Consider the following 19,540-nt stretch of genomic DNA (forward strand, 5'->3'; position numbering starts at 1 on the left):
GACAGACAGACAGACAGACAGACAGACAGACAGACAGACAGACAGACAGACAGACAGACAGACAGACAGACAGACGGACGGACGGACGGACGGACGGACGGACGGACGGACAGACAGACAGACAGACAGACAGACAGACAGACAGACAGACAGACAGACAGACAGACAGGCAGACAGACAGACAGACAGACAGACAGACAGACGGACGGACGGACGGACGGACGGACGGATGGACATAAAGACTCAAAAGGGCTGAAGAGGCAAATAATGCCATTCGCATTATTAAAAATAAGTATGTCTCGAAGTGTCACTTTGAAGCACCTAAAGTATGTGACCAGGCAGCAGATGTAGAGAAGCATCGAAAGGACAGCGGAGCGACCTCAAATTTTTTATAAGCTACAGCAGATGCGCGTCGCCCCCAAAGCGCGTAGAAAGGTCTATATCTCATTCCGCCTATATGACAATGGTGACCTCTACCACTTATGGTGTCGTCCACAATCATGAGAACAACTCAAAAGCTATGGAATGCCCCGGAAATACAAATAAATTAACTTTAAGGCATTCAGAAGTAACTGTAAGACTCGCGTCAGTAAAGTGTGAAAAAGACCGTAGCGACTTTACTGAGGCGTATTTTGAGAATCTCGCGAACGAACTGTGCGCTTGGACACGGAAAATCGTCCGAGCAGAAAAACGCAGCCCAAGCGAGAGGTGTGAGCGAAGCGACAAAGAAGAGGTCAAACGCCTTATCGGACGCCGTGGCATTACAAGAGTCTGCCACCGGTAGACCCTTTCTCCTGCGACTGAGAAAACGTACGACGTTGTCCGTCGCGACATTCGCGGTCCATTTATCGGCGGCCCGAGTAATTCGATTTGTTGTCCGCTTCGAGGTGGCCGCGATGCCGCACGCCTATCGATATCGTCCCCGCCCGGTCGGACTGTGCCTTGTCGCGCAAACTGATCGCCGCTCACAGCCTCCTGGCGCAAGACCACGGCACCGCTCCTTCCCCTTCCGTTCTCTGTCCCCCCATTCGTCGTCCTATTTTATTCATTCGCCGTCTTTTGTTTCTATCGGTTCCTGTGTGTACTACGCAGGTTCTACCCTGCGTTCCCTCTCTGCGATATCTGGGCGGCTAGAGCGCTGACGGCTGTTCTTCGACGCTCAGACGCCCGCGCCTAATGTTGTTTGCCAATGTTAATGCGCGCGTTCACGGCATCCGTCATCCTCCGCTTGGTCATTGGGTGCTTTGGCCAAGTTCAACTTCAGGCAGGAAATGGAAGAACACGGTCGACGTCTGCGTGTCGGCGCGGGTGTCTTTGCGACGCTTCTCATCTTTTATGCTTTCATCTTCATTCGTCACTTCTTTTCTCCGTCTGTACAACGGAAGATCGCCAGAGTTTGTCGCTGTGTGTAGGGTGGGCGCAATGCATCGTTGTTGTAGTAAACGGTAGTGGTAATGATCCAGGGTTATTGCAGCTGTATTCCTATCAAGCGGCCAAGATGTTGCGGGCAAGAAACGCTGCAAATGGTATGAGCTAGCGTCGGGAGTGTGGCCTACGTATATGTCATATTGATCTGTCCTTTCTTAATTTCTTTTTTAAACTTTCTATGTCTCATTGATTTGTTCGTGAGCGCCGAAAATTCACTTCAGGAAGGCCAACTTACACACCTGCGTAGGACACTACAGTTTACATTCGCAGTACCGCGCCAGCGTCGACTGGCCGGCCAGTCAGTGCCTGATAACGGCGCGAAGCGACGAGCTCAGCAAGAGTAGCGGATGCGCACAAAGTTCACTGGAAGTGCAAGTTGTGTCTGCAAGGCATGACACCACCGCTGTCGCGATTAACTGAGCTTCCATGCTTATCAGAGACAGCAAGTGCGCGTGAACACGGGCTCGTCTTAAGATCTGGAAAAAAAATTAAAGCCACTTTCTGAAAGAAAGATGGTTGAACCCCACGCTACCCAGATGAACTGTATATATCTGCATTGCATTGCGCGCGTCACGGAATACATTCCCGGTCGTCACCATGGGTAGGCCGCGGGTGCAGCGCACGGCAGATGAGGCTGCCGTACGCGAACGTAAGCGCGAGCGCGATTGTGCCCGTAAGGCCGATCCCGTGATTCGGCAATGGCATGCCGAAGTCATGTGGCAGACGCTTGTGCAGATGCCTACTGGTCTTGTGATCGTCAGCGTGTACATCAGACCGAAGGCGTCTTGTTGTGACGCGGAAACTGGCAGAAACGATGAAGACCTTAAAGCCACATAATACGCCGGTCGTCGTGTGTGGTGACTTTAACATCGATGTGGCGAAAGAGCACGGCAAATGGATCGAGAGCTTCATGTTAGATCGCTAATCGTTGAAACTGAATACGCTGCAGAGACCTACGACCCAACACCGTTCCTGCATTGCTCTCATGTTTGCAAGCATGCCGTGTCACGTTACGATGGCAGTGCCTCTGACCTCTACCACAGGGATCAGAAGGCAGTACTGTGAAAGTGTAGAGTCGTCCGCGAAAGTCTGAGTGTGTGCGTGTAATCAAAGGCTACACGATCTAAAATAAAGGCTATGCAACTTAACGAAATGTGTCTACATTCAACTTCAGCGTTGAAAGAATGAAATCCTAAACAAGCAATCAAATCACATCTGCATTTCATGGAGTCGCTCAGCATTTCTTGGGTTCGTTGCGTGGTTGTTGGCTTTGGACATTGACTCAGTTTGCATTGGGGGAAAGCTTCGAGTTCAAACATCTTTCTTTAAGAAAGGGGCCTTGATTTTTGGTCAACGAGCTCTAGCAATCAGTCCATAGCAATCATGCAGTGGATATCACAGCACAATTTTTACTTTCTTTTTTTTTGTCGGCAATTAACTCGCAAATCGAAGGTGGTTTACAGAGTAAATGCTAGACGTAGAAAGAATAGGCTTAAAGCCCTGAGCCCGAATTTAATATAGTCTTCACTGCACCTTTTTGCTACTTCTCTATTTGCTGCCATTTCGCTCCTATTCCTAACCCTCGCGTTCACAAAAGATGCCTTATAAGAGCCATCTGCGATGGGCCATCATCGCGGTGGCCTTTTTTATCACACTGATCTCACACCAATGACTGCCGGGTTCCTGAGCGCCAGCCACACCAGGAATTATCTTCCGTAACAGAATTTTTGTGAATACCGGCGCTGGTTCCCTCCTACAAATCGAAATTTAAATTCGGGAACTTTCTTACGGCACTTGATCCTTTATCATATTTGCGAGCATAAAACAGGAAATGATAGCACGTGCGAACGACTTTGGTTACAATCGGCGTGATAAAAGAAGAAAATGTTTTTAAGGAATAAAAAAAGTGCAGGGAAATCACAGGTTCCTCGCTTCCTTTCATTTATTGATTTTATTTTACAGGACAGTCTCGACGGTATGGCCTCACTTGCAAAGCTGCACAGCAGTGCGTTTCGGAGTTACGACAGTGCAGTAACGGGGTGCAGTAAATAGACACATATAAAGCGTTATAAATCGGCACAGTGTTGTGTTCTGTTACTGTGTCCTATGTTTTCTTTCTGTACCAGCAGTGTTCTCCCTATTAGCTTTACTAGTAATTACATTCGTGTCGTTTCGCTTTTGGCAATTCTTTACTCATTGTAAAATTATTTACCCCCCGGACTTGTGTCCACGCAGGAATGAATGCGACTAGCTTAAAGCAGGTTACTTCCAGTGTCTCAATCCGACACCCGAGTTGTCTACAAAGTATCATGGTAGAAGCCAGTCCAGGCCAATGCTCCAGAATGGGTATGTCCCACTGTGACACAAGAGGTACAGAAACCCTAAATGTCTACCAGACGCCCAGGTTCCCTACGAAGTGTAATCGTAGAATCTTAATCACCATTGTTCCCTCAACAAACATACATCGCCCTCGTTCTTCTCACATCGCTGCGTATACGTCTGCATATTTATTCATAAATTATGTTATACATCGGCTGCCGTGGACATATTGAGGTCCATTGGCTACTACATTCCTGTAGGTTCAACAGGTAATAATAAAGAAAATAATAAATAAATAAATAAAAATAATGAAGATGATAATAATTATAAAACAGATAATCATGCCAGAACGGAGAATCAACTCGAAAGCTAACGTTTTCCCAACCTGCTACTCAAGTGCTCTATCCGGTTTTGTAGCCTTTACCCGTTGGTGCAGGAGTACTCCACGTACTAACATGGTTGCCATGCCTGCTTTTTCACAGTAGTGTATATATAATATGCAACTGTATGACCTGACCGAGCCTCGGTTAGCCCCGCCTCACCGACTACCGATGAGTGGGAGTGGGAAGATCGAATGACCAGATTTCACAAAATTACCCAACACCATAGATTGCAGAGGCGTACATTCCCGCTGACGCACCCAAAATTAAGCAAAATCAGTCTGTCGAATGGCGGCAGTTACAGACCAGATCCTATCCGAGTCCAGCTATTATGCACCAAATACACCCAGATTTATATACGACGGATAAGTGCAGACATTGCGACTCTAGAGCCACCCTGGGACATATACTATGGGAATGTACGACTGCAATACAGGATAATGGTGATGCAGCCTCAAGCAGCGACAACCTCCGCGCGCGCAGGGAGTCTGCGTTGCTCAGCTCGGACCTGCAGCACCAACTCGGGGCCATCCAGCGAGGTGAGGAAGCCACCAAGGGCCAACAACCCTTGGCCGAAACCTAGGCGGGGTCCGTGCCCATCCCACCTAAGCGCAGGGCACTGAATAAAGTTATTTGAAAAAATGAACTGTATGACCTGCATAAATATTCTCCGAGATCGCATATTTGCTGCCAAGGCAAGATTTCTACAATAGCAATTCGCCCTACGCACGCGTACGAAGCACCTTGTTCAAGAAAAACAAAAATAGAGCTGAAGAAAAGTGCATTGTCGCAACCGTGTAGCAACATTCAACAAAACTACGGATACAAATTTGTCTTGTGCCCCTTTCGAAGCAATTGTAGCTGTACCAGTTACAGGTGCACTTCCTTTGAAATAATGAAGTGTGATGTCCGCTTCCCAATATATTTCACCCTATCTGATCAGGTGATTGTTGGCGTAATGAAATTATGGGGTTTTACGTGCCAAAACCACTTTCTGATTATGAGGCACGCCGTAGTGGAGGACTCCGGAAATTTCGACCACCTGGGGTTCTTTAACGTGCACCTAAATCTAAGTACACGGGTGTTTTCGCATTTCGCCCCCATCGAAATGCGGCCGCCGTGGCCGGGATTCGATCCCGCGATCTCGTGCTCAGCAGCCGAACACCATAGCCACTGAGCAACCACGGCGGGTGATTGTTGGCGTATCTATCGTAAACGGACTGACTCACAAGCGGCTTCAGCAATTTATTATTTGCTGAAGTCAGTAGTCATGTGATTGTGAAAAAAAAAACCGAGAAAGATTTATAAAGTTGGGAGGAAGAAAAGTAACTTGCGCGGAAGACACGGTTTAGGGCTTCTCCGCCTCGCAGACCCAGCATGGTTTTATACGCTCGTGTTTCTGGTCGCGCTCTGCGTGATGTTTGTGCGTATCTCGAGTGTCATCTTCTTGTTTTACATTGAAACAGAAGAGTCCATTTGATCTGCCATCTGCGCATGTGATTTTATTGCAATGAAGGTAAAGAAACTGACTATAGTGAGGGGGCCCTTCACTACAGCCATAAAGCTATATTGGCGGATAACAGCAGCCGATGCCGAACTTGTGTAATGGCGAACCTTTCTGTCTCCTTTCATGCCGCTTAAGTTTGTAGAGTGTACGCTGCAGAAGAAACACCGCCGGACTTGATGTCTTTATTAAAGATTCAAAAAATTCAATTATGGGATTTTACGTGCCAAAACCACTTTCTGATTATGAGGCACGCCGTAGTGGAAGACTGCGGAAATTTCGACCACCTCGGGTTCTTTAACGTGCACCTAAATCTAAGTACACGGGTGTTTTCGCCCCCATCTAAATGCGGCCGCCGTGGACGGGATTTGATCCCGTGACCTCGTACTCAGCAGCCCAACACCGTAGCCACTGAGCAACCAAGCGGGTGATGTTTTTATTGGGCGTTTGAAAGTGCTTGCCTGTCTTTTAAATGTGTCTTTAACCACCTTAAATTCTGTAGCGCGTTGGTTTTGTTTGTTTGTTTGTTTGTTTTGCTAAAAATTCTGCTCCCAGGTAATAAGGGAAACAAAAATGGTTTCATGGTACCGCGGAAAAGCGTCGGTCTTGTGATTGTGCGGTCCTGGGTTCAAAACGCTTTGTAGTGTATTTCTTCAAGTTGCGACATTTTCTTTTTCTTCCTTCGACTTCTGCCTTACTTGTTTTCTGTCCTACGCTTCACCACCGCGCCTGGCATGGAGGGCTCCTGTCAAGGGCAGCGAAGCGACCCGTTGCGTAGCCTATAGGAAGAGTGTAGGGGCCTTACGTAGGTGCCGCTTTAGAGGTGGCATACCAATGAATAATGACCCGCTGTTACTGTGCGCCCCAGCGAGACTCCCCGCCCCACTCTCCCCACCATCCACTGACTAGCAAAACTCTGTGCATATAAGCTGCGATAGAATAAAAAGGGGCTCCCTCAATTTAACAACTCTACTCTGAGGGGTGCCGTCAAAAGAGCGTACAGACTATTATGACGGGCCCCCTCACCGTAGTGAATACCTAAGGTAAAAACATTCGCTTCGTAAATTGAAGAAGAAACATAATGAAACTTTAAAAAAAAAAATGAGTAAGATAAAAATAAATAATAAATTAGAGTTCGTAGTTTCTGAGATGAAACGACGACGAGTTGTTCTTGCACAAACATCTGAATGGCCCCTTAACGGGATTGGGTCTGCTGGGGACCCTCGAAAGAGTCAGCACTTTCCTGCTCCCAGTGGAAATCGGGAAGGCTCATGCTGAAGGTACTTCTTTTTCATTTCCTTATATGGTAGTCGGCGCATAAAATTCTCTAAATATCGTGATATCGAAAGACGTGAAGTTGCATGCTACTTTTTTTTTTCTTCCTTTGATTGCGCAATCCTATTTGTCAAATAGGTTGACTGCTGCGCCAATTCTCTAGTGAGGTCATGGGACGAAGCATTCGCGTTTCCTTAGCAGCCCGTTGTATTGGCAACGAGTCTGAGTGTAGTGAGACACTACAATATTATTATAGATAAAACTAAGTATGCCAATGAAAAGAAGCGCTGTGCCTTTCAATGAAATGAAATTCCAGAGCACGATTCAGTACAATTTCTCTGCATTAGTAAAATTCGAGGAGGGAGATGGAAACGGAGGTTTTTGTTGTAACATGCAAGTGGATGGCTACACCGACGCAGCCAAGTATCTCTTAGTGTGCAGGGTTTTCGGTACTTCTGCTGCGTCTTATTTTTCCCACTACCGCTTCGCTAGTGGTCGCGCAAACCTTCATAAACGCTCAGCAAGCGGCGTTCGCTGAACGCATCAAATCGCGGGATCCCTGCTCTTGAAAATCTCAACCGTCAATAGAACAACCATGCGAGTACAGTGTAGAATGAAGCAACAGGCGATATGAAGAAGAATAGACGACGTCATAGGGTTCTTGCTAAAAACCGAGCCCTTCCGTTCCTCCTAGTCTTCTCGCTCAAACCATATGGAATGTATTTCTGGTATGTCAAACTGATGGCCTTCCAGGTCGGAGTAGACAGGCAAATGTAGTAGCATTTCTACATTCGCTCTCAGTCATTGTTATGTCAGTGTGCGTAACTGTTACAGTGGTACACAAAATATTGGCAAACAATAGGCATCTCATAAAGAATATAATAAATAATACCCCAGCGCCACAAGTTCTATAATAATACCTTGCTTAAGGCAAACGGGCCATTGGAGTATCTGTCAAGATAGGATATGCGTCACCTAAAATAACGATACTAAAGGAAACAGAAATGAAGGTAGAGTAAAAAAGGACATGCTAAAATAGTCGACTTCTCTCTTAAACAAAACTTTATTTGCGTGTCATTCCCTACTTGATAATCTTTTCTGCATAGACAGAACCTATATTCCATATTTTCATTCGCCAACGTTTCTTGTGCCCGACAGTCATGACTAGAGACCGCGGAGGCATAGGCACCAAGAAATGCTGTTTTAGGCGCCTATAAGAGGCATTAAATCTGTCTTTTAAGGTACATATAGGTGTCAGATACTGTCTTTTATGCACGTATAGGCTCAAAGGTACTTTAGGCACGTATAGGTATTGTAAAACTTATTTGATTTCCCCGATAAAACAGAATGCCGAACTTGCGTTACAAGATTTTTGTGAAATTTAATGGTGGTAGCTGCAGTGACCATAGGATGGTAAGAACTCGAATTAGCCTAGACTTGAGGAGGGAACGGAAGAACCTGGTACATCATAAGCCAATCAATGAGTTAGCGGTAAGAGGGAAACTAGAGGAATTCCGGATCAAGCTACAGAACAGGTATTCGGCTTTAACTCAGAAAGAGGACCTTAGTGTTGAAGCAATGAACGATAATCTTATGGGCATATCATTAAGGAGTGTGCAATAGAAGTCGGTGGTAACTCCGTTAGACAGGATACCAGTAAGCTATCGCAGGAAACGACAGATCTGATCAAGAAACACCAATGTATGAAAGCCTCTAACCCTACAGCTAGAATAGAACTGGCAGAACTTTCGAAGTTAATCAACAAGCGTAAGACAGCTGACATAAGGAAGTATAATATGGATAAAATGGAACATGCTCTCAGGAATGGAGGAAGCCTAAAAGCAGTGAAGAAGAAACTAGGAATTGGCAAGAATCAGATGTATGCGCTAAGAGACAAAACCGGCAATATCATTACTAATATGGATGAGATAGTTCAAGTGGCTGAGGAGTTCTATAGAGATTTATACAGTACCAGTGGCACCCACGACGATAATGGAAGAGAGAATAGTCTAGAGGAATTCGAAATCCCACAAGTAACGCCGGAAGAAGTAAAGAAAGCATTGGGAGCTATGCAAAGGGGGAAGGCAGCTGGGGAGGATCAGGTAACAGCAGATTTGTTGAAGGATGGTGGGCAGATTGTTCTAGAGAAACTGGCCACCCTGTATACGCAATGCCTCATGACCTCGAGCGTTCTGGAATCTTGGAAGAACGCTAACATAATCCTAATCCATAAGAAAGGGGACGCCAAAGACTTGAAAAATTATAGAGCGATCAGCTTACTGTCCGTTGCCTACAAACAATTTACTAAGGTAATCGCAAATAAAATCAGGAATACCTTAGACTTCTGTCAACCAAAGGACCAGGCAGGATTCCGTAAAGGCTACTCAACAATAGACCATATTCCCACTATCAATCAGGTGATAGAGAAATGTGCGGAATATAACCAGCCCTTATATATAGCTTTCATTGATTACGAGAAAGCGTTTGATTCTGTCGAAACCTCAGCAGTCATGGAGGCATTACGGAATCAGGGTGTAGACGAGCCGTATGTAAAAATACTGAAAGATATCTATAGCGGCTCCACAGCCACCATAGTCCTCCATAAAGAAAGCAACAAAATCCCAATAAAGAAAGGCGTCAGGCAGGGAGATACGATCTCTCCAATGCTATTCACAGCGTGTTTACGGGAGGTATTCAGAGACCTGGATTGGGAAGAATTGGGAATAAAAGTTAATGGAGAATTCCTTAGTAACTTGCTATTCGCTGATGATATTGCCTTGCTTAGTAACTCAGGGGACCAATTACAATGCATGCTCACTGATCTGGAGAGGCAAAGCAGAAGAGTGGGTCTAAAAATTAATCTGCAGAAAACTAAAGTAACGTTTAACAGTCTCGGAAGAGAACAGCAGTTTACGATAGGTAGCGAGGCACTGGAAGTGGTAAGGGAATACATCTACTTAGGGCAGGTAGTGACGGCGGATCCGGATCATGAGACGGAAATAATCAGAAGAATAAGAATGGGCTGTGGTGCGTTTGGCAGGAATTCTCAGATCCTGAACAGCAGGTTGCCATTATCCCTCAAGAGAAAAGTGTATAATAGATGTGTCTTACCAGTACTCACGTACGGGGCAGAAACCTGGAGGCTTACGAAAAGGGTTCTACTTAAATTGAGGACGACGCAACGAGCTATGGAAAGAAGAATGGTAGGTGTAACGCTAAGGGATAGAAAAAGAGCAGATTTTGTGAGGGAACAAACGCGAGTTAATGACATCTTAGTTCAAATCAAGAAAAGGAAATGGGCATGGGTAGGACATGCAATGAGGAGGGAAGATAACCAATGGTCATTAAGGGTTACGGACTGGATTCCAAGGGAAGGGAAGCGTAGCAGGGGGCGGCAGAAAGTTAGGTGGGCGGATGAGATTAAGAAGTTTGCAGGGACGACATGGCCATAATTAGTACATGACCGGGGTTGTTGGAGAAGTATGGGAGAGGCCCTTGCCCTGCAGTGGGCGTAACCTGGCTGATGATGATGATGATGATGATGACACCATCAGAAAAGTGAAATTATTGCCGCATTCCAGGTCAGTGTTGCGCCCATCATTCAAGTATTTCGATGATGTTGGCTAAAAACATGAAGTGGGCGTAAACTATGCTAAATGACCTTGAGATAGGTCCTCCTATCGAAACGTTGGCCAGCCTGTCTGAGGCACTTCATCCCTGTTTACAAACTTTATACCACAGTGTGCTATTCCATCTGTCAGCCCCTTTCTTGTTTTTGGACTTCCAACAGCGGTGTTCTTGTATACGACGAAGCCAATAATAACAGCCTTTACGCCGACAAAAGTGTTTTACAGTGAAGCTGTTAAGGGCTACTTTCCCCAGGATCGTGTCCGTGACTTAAAAGACAAAACTATCATCTGGATTGGCTCCAGCATCGTCGTCTCCTTCCACAGCTGGCCCACTGACGACCCTCGTCGCTACCGCGCGAACGCGCTCCTACCAGTGCTCCCGCGTTCGTCGCCGTCATTAATTATTTGATTAATTCAGAAACGGAAAGGCGTAACCAATCTTAAAGCGAAGCTGTTAAGGGCTAGTTCCCCCAGGATGGTGTCCGTGTGTAGACACAAAACTCCCTATCCGTGGACGGATCCCGAAGATAGTGCAATGCCGGGCCGCCCGCGGCGGAGGTGCAGTTCACCATTACGGGGCCTACATACACAGCTTCGCTGGTCATCCTTCCTCACAGAGTGGAAGGGCACTGAGATTTTTGGTAACAATCAGTTGCCTTCAGCCAAGTTACGCCGTTGATCGTAACATAAAGAAAATAAGGTTAGAACAGAACATGGAAAACTGCCTTTCTAGGCTCTGAAAGTCCAATAAAAGTACTCAACATCAAAATAGGCATTTATAGGCAAGATAAAGGTGCGACTGAAATATATGTGGACCCATATAGTTCATGCCTATATGTTGAATATACCCGATAAGGACGTAAGGTAGAAAGTAGGCATTTTCCCTAAAGTTCCGGGGTCTACTCATGATACCGTGAGGACGACAACGTGACAACCAGTCGGGACGGCTGGTCGCAGAGTCCAATTACATAAGAACTTCTTTCTCCAAATACGGGCGCTGACGGCTCGCTCATGAACAGGCGCGAGCACGAGTCCGCCCTTGCTTCCGAAGCGCGGAGGAGGAAAAGCGCGGTGTCCTCCTCTCCACATTGCCCCGAGCCGGCTCCCCAGTGGCTCCCGTCTTCCCTAGGTCGTTCCCTAGCAGGGAATGGGATTGATCCCGTCCAACTCGAGGGTCGCTTTCTCGCCCGAAAGCCTTCTGGCGCTGAGTCAGTCCGCGTTCGCTGTCCGCACTGGAGCGCGGGAGCCTGCGACAGCAGTCGCGCTATTGCCACGCTCTCGGTAGCGTCGCCGGCTCGTGGCGGGGTCGCACCGTTCAGCTCTTCGAGTGCTTGTCTTCGCCATCGGAAGGCACTTCCAAACCCCAGTGGTGGCTACAGAAAGCATAGTGCCTGCGACGAATATCCAGAGTCAGAGATTGCCCACAGCACCAGCTCACCGAGTGGTGATGCCGTAGTCAAGCGGTACGTACGCGCTGGACGGCGCTTTCGCTACGCACGTGAGCGAAAGTGCTATCTCCTCGTTCCATTCAAGTGCGAAGAACGAAGTTAAACGCGAGCTCAATTTCAATGTCATTACTTAATTTCGTTATGCAGAAACGGTAATGCAAGAACATTTCTGAAGTGTGAAAGAAGCATGACCCTTGATATATAAGTACAAATAGCACAAATTCCTGCTTCGATTGCTTAAACTAATGACAAGTAGCGTTGGTGTTTACTACCTTAAGTTCATGTTTTTTTTCGAAGCATGTTGCATCAGGCAGAACTTCGAACGTGCTCGTTCCCGTTGTACGATGTATTTATAGGTTCTTTTCGGACAGAGCCAGCACAACGCTATTGCTTTAAATGACTTTCTCTGGCATGAACTAACGAAATACTAAAGAGGTTCGACAATGGTTCTGGCTTGCTAAAACATAGCGCTTGCGCTGTAGATAGAAAAGCATCTACCGACGAATTTTCTTTCATAAATAGAGTCGTAACGAATAAACACGTGAGGGAGAATCAGGAATGCCGAACGACAAACGTGTAGTTACACTCAGCGCCGCGTTGATAGATGTATCATAGCGTGCTTGTGTTTTTTTTCTCTCTCTCTGGCGTGAGGTTTCAAGCTACTACAAGTGTGCTTGCCTTAAGGTGGCGCTCATCTTCCATGACTTGCGAGCTTAGGTATACGCTGTCTTTCTACCTGTTTTCATTGGGCATGAGCGTTTAAGTCAAGCAAACTAGGGCTGTCCGGCAAAAGTAAGAGACCCTCTCGATACTTCTTGCAGTCAGTTAGCGAGACTAGCGGGGTAGTTCAATGGCTGCGGTGCTCCACTGTGAAGCACGAAGTTATTGGTTCGATTCTCCGTCGTGGCGGCCACATTCGAAGGAAGCGGAATTTAACACCACCTGGAAGTTCGGTGTATAATAAGCGTGATAGCTGGATTCTCACGGCTAACGAAATCACTTATTCTATTCTCTGTCCAACGCGACGTCTCTTTGTAGTACAGATTTAAGCAGCGCATAAGGAACGGCGCGGCAGGTATTCAGCTCAGCGGTGCCATCGCTGCCGGTGGACGGAATAGCGATGTAGTCCATCGTGTGAACCTCACTTAAAGAACCCCCTTAGTAACTCAAAATAAATCCGAGCCTTTCAAAATGGCATCTCTCATAGCTGCAGTGTATACTGTTTGGTGCTGAAAGCCTGCGAATTATGGAATGAGACGGTGCGGCACGTGAGGGCCATGAACGTCTTGTTGATAATTCGGTTGTTCATTACACCCTAAAAATACAAACCACAGTAGCAACATTTTAAGTATGATCGCTAAAGGACTCGTGTTGAGAGGCGGACCATCTCACCTTCGCGCTAGCGGGCGCACCATTTTGAGAAATTGGGTGCACAGATTCTTCATAAGAAAGTCAATTCATGGAGCAAGCTGCTGACCGTCATCGCAATTTTTGTTGGCCTGACATTATACTTCAAGAAATCTCATCAAAGGAAATGCATGCCAGGCTTTATCTAGACTGTAGTTTTGAAACCGCGTATGTAACAGCGCTGAAAAAGAAGGAAGAAACGACAATAGAGACCGAGTAAAAAGAGCGCTCTTCTCACTCGCTCTCTATCGTCGTCCCTTCCTTGCTTCTTTTTTTCGCGCTGTTACATAAGTTGCAATGAACCAACTAGCCCAGCAAGCAACCATTCTTTAATAACCGGTTAACTTCGCAACAAAACTGTCTCAGTGTTAGCATGCGCACGGCCTGGAGCAGGTATTCATTGTGTTCCTGTCTAAGCGCGCGAAATTGTGCGTCACGTGCATTTTGCAACCCTTTCTGTAGTAGCTGAGATAGGCAATTGCTTTCACGCTTGCTTTGACACTGTAGTTTGGCAACGAAGTTCATGGATTTGACGTTGTGCTGTAAACAGTTCTGCATGAATTTTAAGCACCAGTGCGCTCGCTGATTTCAACGTGCATGCATCGGGCAGGTTCCGCGCAAGCCGTGTTTTGATAATAAACAAATTATATTTCATCTCTTGTGGCTTCCGCGCGTCATCAGTGATCCGAGCGGTTCGCCGTCTACATTTTTACCGGAATCGGCTGGCAGTCAACAGGAGATGATAAAAGAATTCTGTGCAGGCACCACCGACGATGATTGTCAATGTAAGCGAATAGCCGAACGATTCATGAGATCTGCTCGCTTCATTAGGGATGGTGCGCTTAACGGCGCATACATATTTATTGCAGTGAGGCTATTTAAGCTACATTTCTTGTTTCCTTGCGCTATTCCGCAGAGAAAAGAGGCGTTAACCGGCGCATGTGTAGCGGTAGTATAGGTGGAGAACAAGCGGTGGAGAAAAGGGCTACACAAGTGGTCGTTCGACAATGAACGCCCCCCACAGCGCGGGTGCAGTCAGCGCACGCGCGCTTTGCATAGGCGCAAAGTCTAACCACCAACCACCGACGCCAAAAACGGGCGAAAGAGCTAGAGAAATATATTCGCTTTAAAAGGAATAGAATCGAGCGATAAGAATCCATACAATATGCATGCCCAGATTTTTTCTCGTGCGACATGGTTTTTGATGAGTCGATTGGTTGTGCACATTAGACGAAGGTGGTTTCCGCTTTAGGAATCAGAATAATAATCACGTTATTTACCTTCTCTGCAATGCCAAAGTTTCTACCGGTGATATCCAATCACCGCTTTCCTCTGTGAGCGTCCTCCATCCTACGATGACAACATTTCTATCCTCATCACACAACACATACAATGAATTTCCTGGTATGTGTGCTGAGAGCCAATCTTTAGAATAGGGGAATCAATGCTCACGGCAGATGAAGGCAGTTCTGTCAAAGTTGTAGTGGCTTACAGCGCGCCAAATCCCTTTCATTCAGAAGGCTTTCCCGTCTGCTGCATACCATAATGAGAATGTACCATCCTCAGTCACTCTTTCAACAAAGTGTTGGCTTGGCCTAGTTAATTAGTATAAGTTAGGTTTGTTGCAGGAAGGATGTACATCCCCGATAAAGACTACAGCGACAATCAAAATAATATACTCCGCATTCCCGCGCGCAGCCAATTCGCGCTACGATCGAATATCTAATCACCGACAGCCAGCGTCCACAGCTTGTCACTTATGCGATACAGCGGTAACTGAAAATACATGGGAGAAACCTTTGTTCTACAGAGAACATAAGGTAGGCTGAGAGAGAGAGAGAGAGAGAGAGAGAGAGAGAGAAAGAGAGGCGGGGGGGGGGGGGAGGTCGTAAGGGAAAGGCAGGGAGGTTAACCAGGCTGAGCCCGGTTGAAGCGGGAAAGGGGACTGAAAGCTGAGAAAATGAAGGGAATTTATCGTTTAGTCCTTCAAAAGTGGCCATACAGGCTGGTGCAACTTAAGAAGCGCAGCAGCGCTTTTGTATCTTTGCACATCGTAAACGCACGATTTAGCTTGAGGATATGTGATGCCTAGTTTTGTATGTATCCTCGCAACTCCTAATTCACCTCAAATAAACTTTTCAGGATTGACGCCGGCTACTTCCAGCTATATTAAACGCTCGTCAGTATATGACAGCAGTGATGTGCAGCGTCGCACCGGCAGTGTCTTGTAACCTAGCTGAACGATAAGCTACCATAATAACGCACACAAGAACAGCGTGTTCCAGCTCCTCTATGTCAGCCAGTCCACATTTAGCTACCAGTCATAACTGCTTTGTGACTTTGGCATTGCACTACTAAGCACAAGGCGGCGACGACATCAGAAACGGCACGACGAAAGCCTTGTGACGCTCATAACGACACGGCGCTGTTCACACATCGTGGACCCCATATGCTGAGTGGCTAAAATGGAATTATTCTGAAACCACTTCTTCAGGCACTGATAGACGGTGATGAACGATATATCTGCAACAGACACCATGAAAAGCGCCTGCTCATAAACGCTATCGCTGTAATAAGGTTTTAACTGCAAAGAAAGTCGTGTAACGAGCGCGGAAAAGTACAGATAAGCCTAATGGTATCGGCACTGACGAGTGCCTAAAGTAAATAAGAGATAGGAGTGTTATCGTGTAAATAATAATAGTGCTGAGTTAAAGGGGAGCAGTCATAAGAAACTACGACATCTATAACCTAGCACTCTACGGAACGATCTAGCTGCTTGTGGTGAAGGAGCGTTTGCGTATTTTGGTCCTCTTCCTTGTGACCTCTCTCTCCCTCTCTCTCTGCCCATTTTGTTCGGTGCACAAGTCTCGGTTACACGACCACTCTATAACGCTCTATAACGCCATCAATCTAGTGTTACGTGAGTGAGCAATATGTAGTCTGTGAATGTTTTTTAGTGGCATGTATTCTCAAGATTCGCTCAATAAGACTATATTTAGAAGCTATCCGTGGCCTTCTATTCACGATATGGCTTCTAATGTCGCTATCGAGCGCTCTAGCAATTGACCATGCAGCCGGCGACTGCCTTCGATCGACGCACTTGCCCACATGTGTGCTGTTATGCACTGCTAGCAGAATTCTTCAAATAACATTAATGTCTATCAGTCGCGAGCCTGTTTTCGAATTCTCTGTGCTCAAAGGGACTCATTTTCGCGCATCCGCACAGTCACCACGATGCTTTTTAAGTATTTTATTCCTTTTAGCATATTGTTTTAACTTCTTCGCCGAACAGAGTTCTCATGCCCCAGTTTCTCCTGCTTGAAATGCGCCCCTGAAATTTACTTTTGATATTTGAACCAGTGAAACGTCATTTTTATATTGCAGGAAGCTCAGAGCGGTCATTTGTACGTAGTATATCCGCGCAGTCTCAGTCCTTCTCTATGCACACCGTAGGTCGGACGTGGTCAGAAAACCGGACAATATAACGAAACGTTGTCACCTTGCCTTGAAATTCGCATCACGTACGGTTCCGTCGAGAACTCTGCCATTCCTTGTTGAATAGTTTCAGTATGGTCAGCGCTTTCCGCAGTAGGTGAAAAGCTGAAGAGGAAGGATGATTCCGCCGTGCGGTCTCTTCTGCTTTCCACATTGGTAAATCTACATTACAAAAGAAAGAGATTTCGCGTCATATTCGAGTACCGCCTCTAGTGCCGCCTCGACTCATATATTTTGCATTGACCTTGGGGGCTTGATTTTGAAATATCCCATGTCGTCTGGGTAAACGTTAACGTAAAGAGGTATTTTAAGTCCAACCGTCAAGGCTCGTGTTGCGCATGCAACTGCTTTATGACTGTTTTCGCCATTAGTTTATTCACCTGTAAATGACGTATAACTTTGGTGTATTGGTGGATCTTAACGTATTTTCTTCAGGGGGGAGGGGGGGGGGGGTCTAACTTGGCTGTTATAGCCAGAAACTTCTCCTCCTGATTACAAAAAAAAAGGCGCCAAATCAAACAACAGACAAAGGAAGGAGACACGAGACAACCACGTGGGTTGTCTCGTGTCTCCTTCCGTCGTCTGTTGTTTTATTTGGCGCCTTTTTTTTTTTTGTAGTTATGTATAACGAACTCACCCACCAGCACGGGCTCAGGTCTCCTCCTGAGAATCTTTTTCGTGGCTGAACAGTATGCTACTGCATTTTCATGTGTTTTCTGAAAACTATTTTGCCGTTTCAAGAAATCTGCTCCTGGAGTGGCACATATGGTTTCTGGGCTCTAATGCAGACTAAACTCCCCACTTAAATATTCATTGAGTGACCAAAACGTATTGTTAGCGTTACTATCAAAGTTAAAATTGTGATAAGCCGATGTTTTCGTATTACAAGGTGGCAATACCAGAACTTTTACATCGAATGAAAATCAGAAAGCTTGAAACAATATACTTTCTCTGAGCGATTTATGTAACAAATACCTGGTGAGCCTGTGACGATGGCGAAAAGTCTTCTTAGAGACTGTATACGCGGCCTTTTACAATTTCCAAGTTGCTTAAGAACCAACAACATCATTACCTAAGAAACCTGTACGTTATAATTGCAAAATTAAAAATAATCTTATTTTATTTGAATGCGACTAGAATCTTCTGGAAACTTCACCCAGTTTGCAGCATGTCTGTTGGTATGTATGTCTGTGTCTAACCTCTTTCACATCAACTTGGATCTCTGGATATAGCCCATAGACTAATGTGTAGATCATTGGGCTGCTGTGCGGTGGGTTCCCGGCTTGACGCCAACCGTCGGAATAACTTCGGTCATTGGGTGTGTGAAGTTCTTTTCAAAGAACCTCTTTCACGCCGACTTTTGTCACTGGATATGTGCCACACTGTATGTGCCGCTCTTCAATGACAAAGAAAAACTAAAATTTATCTGGTGCTGGACCGAATCTATGCCGGGCCACATATATCCAGAAATATTATCTGAATACAAACTTACACATGCGCCATGCGTGTATTTCACTGTTCGGCGCCGCTAGATGACACAGCGTGTGCAAAGGGAAGCGCGAGAGAGGAGCCCGGCCGCAGTACGTACACGTCTCACACTCGAAGTGTTTCGGCGGTGCCAGCACGGTGTGTGTCACTACGTTGCGTCAACGCTAATTGCATCAGCGTGGACGGTCATTTTGAGATGGTTTCTGCCAGAACATTCATGAACTGTCCTTTCTAATGACTCTTCAAGATATTACCTAATGAGAAAATGGATATTCACCGCTTCTGCCAGTTGCTAACCAATATGAGGCATCACACAAGTGAACAATGAAGAACAATATTTAATAGGAAATACAGTATACGCTGGAATCTTCCAGCTTGCTGAGAAAATAACAAGAAAATAGCCATGTGTGTTGCGTCCATTTCTTATAATTTCTCGGAATTCGCTAAATGATAACAGCTTGAGATATGAAAAAAGAAGTGAGGGGATTTTGTTTGCCTTGAACAACTTTTTCGCGGAAAGTCACTGCGGGCTCCCAGTGCGGAGTAACTAAAATTTCGAGCGTCTCTGCTGGCATAATACCTCATTAGTGGGGCCATTCATGAGACTAAAGTGCCTCTCTAATGCATCGAAGCTGCGCAATGTTCAAAGATGCAGACACTGAACCGAGCGAGATAACAATAAAAACAATATGCGAGGACAGCCAGAAACAAGAGAGCATTACAGCTCGAAGATAAAAGGCTTCTAAGAGCTCGCTTCACTCACGGGCTTGCACTAAGCGCATCCATCTGGACCGGACGCCCATGGACTTCCAAAGCTAACGCGCAGCGAGCGCAATCAATTGCCGGCTTGCTGGTGGAGTGAACGCATCTCGCAATGACAAGATTCTGCTGCTAGAACAGCGTGGCGCTTAGCGCGCGGTGATTATGTTTCGCTGATTCAATTACAGCGCATGTCTGTGCTGCCGGCGTTTCTCTTTGCCTCGAGCCTCTTTCTTTCTTTGGTGTCTCCTAGTTGTCTTTGTTGCTACACCATTCACATGCTTACATGGCTCGGCTAGCCGGAAGGCTCGGTGATAATAGATTTGGCTTAATGCACTGCTTCTGCTTTTACGCTAGCCTCCCCCTGCCGCTCTTATGAGGCCCACTAAGTGACGCATATTTCATTTC

General features: G+C 46.1%; 1 protein-coding gene across 4 annotated transcripts in view; it reads left to right on the forward strand.

Moving 5' to 3' along the window:
* LOC126521224 (plexin-B-like) overlaps positions 1-19,540 on the forward strand; it is a 487,065-nt gene that overhangs the window by 206,570 nt on the left and 260,955 nt on the right. For 2 of the 4 annotated variants that reach the window (XM_055065822.2, XM_050169853.3), the window contains exon 1: positions 11,755-11,998. The exons of the other annotated variants lie outside the window; for them this stretch is intronic. The gene's annotated coding sequence lies outside the window, so the exon portion shown is untranslated. Of the gene's footprint in view, positions 1-11,754; positions 11,999-19,540 lie in introns of those variants that run through there. 4 annotated transcript variants of the gene reach the window in all.

Source organism: Dermacentor andersoni, chromosome 6, assembly GCF_023375885.2.
Source record: "Dermacentor andersoni chromosome 6, qqDerAnde1_hic_scaffold, whole genome shotgun sequence".
Taxonomy (NCBI): Eukaryota; Metazoa; Arthropoda; class Arachnida; order Ixodida; family Ixodidae; genus Dermacentor; species Dermacentor andersoni.